Source organism: Aplidium turbinatum, chromosome 17, assembly GCF_918807975.1.
Source record: "Aplidium turbinatum chromosome 17, kaAplTurb1.1, whole genome shotgun sequence".
In the NCBI taxonomy this organism is placed as follows: domain Eukaryota; kingdom Metazoa; phylum Chordata; class Ascidiacea; order Aplousobranchia; family Polyclinidae; genus Aplidium; species Aplidium turbinatum.
The window spans coordinates 8,873,146-8,878,899 of NC_137488.1; positions in this window are offsets into that span (position 1 = coordinate 8,873,146).

Genomic DNA, 5,754 nt, shown 5'->3' on the forward strand with positions numbered 1-5,754 from the left:
ACTGCTGAAGCAAGTACTGCAAAATGTTGTTAATCAACAAATTCTTGCCACGCTGATAAGCACCGCAAGCGACAGTTGTCTATAATCAAAGAAAGACGGTTTTATAGACTCTCACAAAAGGATGAAAAACCAACTCATTACTTTTTTTAGAGGGAAGACTGTTCATGAATTACGATAGAATTACGATTTTTCGATGATTTTCACAAGCGTTTGTTTCATGGTGCCTGGTTTCTTTTTCCCTGTTATTGGAGCCTATTTTTCGCTGATACGTTTGCAGATCACTATTGTTGCCTGTATTGCGATGTGTCAAACATTTCCTTGTTTACTGAAATTGTTAATTGCAAGATATCTTTTGTGAAGCGAAGTGACAACACCACTCTTGCTTGGCGATGAATATTCTGATGAAACCGCTCGCCTCGCTATAAGTGCACAAAACAAGTGGCCTCGTTTATTAGGTATTGTTAAAAAAGTCAAAAGTGTTGTAAAAGGAGCTTGGCCTGGCAGTAGCGTTGTTCGATTAATTTTGTTGTTGCGGTATTGTAACATAAATATGAACAACATGTAACGCTGGATACTGGGTACAAAATGCGTTCTTTTCTAGCATAATAGTCAACCTACCTAAAATTTTATTAATGCGGCCCGCCACAGCTCTCCTTAGTGCCAAAATGGCCCGCATGCAAAAAAGGTTGGTGACCCCTGAACTAGAGTGTTCTTTAACCTGATTTAAGGCATACTCATGTATATAACGGATGATTGATAATGGATATTACTGGGAAAGGGTTATACAAAGCCTACAAAGGACAAACACCCTAGGTTTAAAATTAAAAAACAAAAAACTTTCATGACTACAAAAAATTTGCTGTCGGCATCATCGTCCGATGTCCAGACATGAGTTTTGTCTTCAAGATGGGCATTGATGTCAGATGTGATATTGGAAACCCAGTCGATGGTGGAATAAATGTGGGCAAATTTTACGTTGTTCAGAGGATAGGGGACATGGCAATTTTTCTTTTCAGGTCTTCCGTTTCTCCTGAGCATTTTGTTTCCTGCTTTTATTTTCTTACGATAAACTACATGTCATCCCAACTATCCTTCTTCAGATTGATCTGTTTCTGGCTAATTGTTCCCAACTAATAAAGCATAAACACTAGGAATGTTTATATGTGGCTCCCAAAAAATTAGAAATTTTTTTACAGCAGTAAATTTATCATAAACTTTACCCTTCATTATGTTTTACTGTTCCCAGTTACCTGATGATGCAACAAACGTTTAACAAGTTCTCAGCAAAATCATGCTTTCAAAAACATTTTTAATCAGATAGATACACACATGAAACTGTGATGTGGTTTACAGTTATGTTGTTATCTTATCTCACCTACTCACACAAAAACATGCAGCTAATTGCCTTTATAAATCAATAAAGTAATGCTTTCTCAAGGAACTTCGATGACTTTCATTCAGTATATAATTCAATACATGAAGGAATGTGGATGGGAGTTTGAGGACTTTTTTATTAAAAATAACAAGTCTTCAATATCCATTTGTCCCTTCTTTACTATTTAAGATCTGGCGTTTATCCCAGCTAGCAGGAGTCTGTCAGTTTTTGCAACCCTTGTTTTGACATGTCAAAAATAGTTGGTTTGATTGATTAAATCTTTATCCTTAGACTGGGAAAGCTTCTTGCAGAGGTTAATCCTGGCAGTTTCGCATACTTGTAGAGGTTTTGAATCACACATGCAGGCCCAGGGATGCAACCTAGTTCGTATCCTGAACAAATCGTACCCTCAGTTTGTATCCTGAAAAGATCGAGAGAATTTTTTTTAAAAAAGCCGAAGTCGCTGATCGCAGTTTCCGCAAACACTTTAAAATTGTTTTAACAAACAAAAACTCTCAGGATCATTACTGGAAATTTTAAAATGTTTGCGGAAACTCCGATCTCAACCCTAACCCTTTTAAAATGTTTGCGAAACTGCAATCAGCGACTTCGGCAAACTCTTAGGATCATTACCAGAAATTTTTAAATGTTTGCGGAAACTGCGGAAAAACAGAAACTGCGATCAGCGACTTAGGCTTTGTTCTATTTTTTTCTGTCGATCTTTTCAGTTTGTTTGTTTGTGGAAACTCCGATCAGCAACTTCATTTTTTTTTAATTTTTTCTCTCGATTTTTTCCTAACCCTAGTAAAATGTTTGCGGAAACTGCGTTCAGCAACTTCGGCTTTTTTTAATTTTTTCTCTCTATCTTTTCCTAACCCTAAACCTTAACCCTTCTAAAATGTTTGCGGAAACTGCGATCAGCGATTCCGGCAAACTCTTAGGATCATTACCGGAAAATTTAAAATGTTAGCGAAAACTGCGGAAAAACAGAAACTGCAACCAGCGATTTCGGATTTGTTCTATTTTTTCTCTATTGATCTTTTCAGTTCAGTTCTACGGAAAATTTTTAAATGTTTGCGGAAACTGCGATCAGCGACTTCGGCTTTTTTTAATTTTTTTCTCTTGATCTTTTCAGGGTACGAACTGTTCAGGGTACGAACTAGGTTGCACCCCAGGCCCAGTCACTGAGATTGACAGAGTGAAGTTTCCGATTGTTGAAGTCTTGTTGCCGAGGAATTATTCCATTCATTACCGGTAAATGCCACTGAATGGAGAGCAGTCCTTAGAATGCGTTGCTCAAGTGCACACCCCAAGAGTCGAACCAGCGCCGCTTGATCTTGAAGCTTATTTCTTCCAGAAGTCATACGCTAATCAACTAAGCTATCGGGGCGGACTGGTAGGTTGGTTTAAGTCAGAAAGTTTCAAACTTTTTAGCTATGCCTTGGCTATATTAACCAAGAGCGATGTATTGCGGTACAACAAACACCTGTCATACTTTTTATGGAGCTGGACATTTGTACAAGTCTCCGCCCTGGTAAAAAAGTATCATAATGTCATAGATAGGAATTGAATAGGAATAGAGTGAAATTACTTTACCTTTGTTTTACTGTAGCCTAGCCTACTGTTCACACACTTTAATCCATGTGTCTTGGTCGATTCCTGTCTATGACGTTATGGTTTTTTTACCAGAACGAAGACTTGTACACCAGCTCCCTTTTTACAAATAATGGTTGAATACAATGTCACTAATTGAAAAGAAAAATGATAAAGACCGTTGATGTTGATATCATATTTGTGACAATTTGTTTGGACTTTCAGTTATCTCTGTTAAATAAAACATAAGATTTTATTAAAGCCGCAAATCAATTTCAAAAAGTAATCCAAAAGGAATAATTAGTTTTCGAGTAGCCTAATCCAAAAATTGTTACTGCCTTTTTTTTCCTCAAAAATGCTTCTAAAGTAGCCAACTTGGTCTGAAAGTAGCCCACTTGCAGCCTTACTTTTTCGGTAGCCACTTTAACAAGTCGAAATTCTGCCACTGAAATTGATTAGAATGAAACCGCCAACCAATCATAAGCTACGGTTTAAGTGACGTAAAAAATGGCGAAAAGAAGATGATAGAAAGCAAATTAAGTGATGGATTTTTTGTCAGCTGGTTGGCTTAAGGGTTAGGGTTAAGGCTAGAAAGTAGTCATTTCATTGACGCGAGTTCGATTCCCACTACTGCTATTGCTCTTTTTCTTCTTTAATCACCAAATAAAGTTCAAAACAAGCATTAACGCTCTGGATGAGTGCTAGGAGGTTCACAATTGGACAGCAGCCTCTTATAACATGTTCTGATTGGTTGGCGGTTGCATTCTAGTCAATTTCAGTGGCAGAATTTCGACTTGTTAAAGTGGCTACCTACTTTTTCACTTGAATTGAACTTCAACAATACCAGTGTTGCCAGACAACGTAAAATAAACGAATTTCTTCTCAGAATTTCCTTCCAACCCAACTTCACTTCTATGCTTCACCAGCACTTTTCAGTTTTCACTGCATGTCAACTGCAAGATTGAACCAAAAGCTCGCCTGTTTAGAGGCAGTTTATGCCTCGACTTTTCACCTGTTTTTTGCTGCCAACTAAAATTCTTCATCGGTGGTTCATAAAAACACCCCAATTTGTCCACATTGCGAAGAAAGTAAGGAAAATGTTGATCATTTGATCCAATTTGTCCAAATTGCGAAAAAAGTAGGGAAAATGTTGATCATTTGATTTTAGATTGTCTATGAACTGCACTACTCGGAAGTTGTCGTCGTCGGAAGTTGTAGTCGTCGTCTGGGGCCGAGGGTCTATCCTTTTACCACTCCAGATATAGGCTACGATGTTCCAGGACTAAACTGAAAGGCTACTAGAGAGCAGCCGGTCTTCAGTTTCATCAGGGCAGATCTTATCCGGCCCTAGAGACTTGTGTGGTTTCACGAGGCGAAGGGCGGTGGTGAACTCCTCTGGGGTGAAATCTTCGGATTTTGTTTCTTCTGGTGGTGTTTCCACTCGTCACAGGGATGACACAACTCGAAGGTTAGGCTACAACACACTTTAGGAATGAGAAAATAAGCTAAATTTAAAAACTGGCTAACAACGAGTTTCACGTCACGTGTGAAAGTTGAGGTCACCAAACTATGGCCTTATAGACTCAAGAGCCACATCCAGTCCACAAGTTTTGTCCACCCAGCATCTCTCCAACTTGTGGAAAGAATGAGATGTGTAGCCTACATTGTATAACTTACCATTTTATCAAAAGTAAACGTTGTGTAAAGTGTTTGATGAAACTACAATACAAAACTACTGCCAGTGGGGGAAAATATTGTGGAAGAAACGTTTCGGTTAGGCTAATGTTTATCGAACTTAGAAAAAACTTGAATTAGAATTCAATCTTGATCCGAAAAGATCATCAATTTTGGGAGAATTCGATTCCAGGAATGACAAAACCCTAAACCTAGCTTAGGCCTATGTGCTTCTTGCGTTGTGCAGATTGGAAATTTGATGATACGATTAATGTGACATTTTTTGCAAGACCCGTAGCCTACTATTGTCAGATATAACAGATCCTATCATCAAAACTACATTGGCAAGCTGTTTTACCTTTTACTATGTTTAGATTTTTCGAAAACGATGCACTGTTTAGATCTGAAAGCGCATCTGTATTTTCTATCAAAAGGTGATATAAAATGGGAAACCGATGGACTAAAAATCTAAAATATTAATAATTGACCGCAACAACCAGTGGAAACTTCACCCTGTCGATCGGGCCTGAGTCATTGGGTATAGAGGCTTTCTCAGTAACTTAGTCCTTAAGGATAACTTGGGGCCTTATCCAAGGCAGGATTTTTTCGAGGTCTCAATATTCTCTCGCAGTTTACAAACAACAAAACGTTTAGCTTGATATTTGTATGCTAAGTATAAATAGAAACATGGTTTTATTTTAACTGAATATTTATAAAAGCATAGTTTCTGCAATAAGTTGGTAGTTTTTTTTCGCTTACATGGTAGCCAATGTGGTCTTCATGCCTCTCAGTGGCTGCATGCATTGCATAGTGCATAGTCTACAACGTCGTTCAGAATGACTCGTATAGAATCATGTATAATCTTGTCTACTGGGTCACGTGAGCGCACGTTAGCACTAAACTAATTTCAAAACAGTACTATCAGTTTAGATCGCTGATTGAAAAATATTTCTTTTATAAGTTAGTGTTGTAGTCTATTCAATCGAGCAACAGTCCAGATGGTGTCCTTGATGACATGGGGCTTTTTTACTGGTCTGATTATATCATAATTGCGACATTACAATATCATTGTTTGAAGATAACAAGACAACACAGCAAACATAGGCTATCAA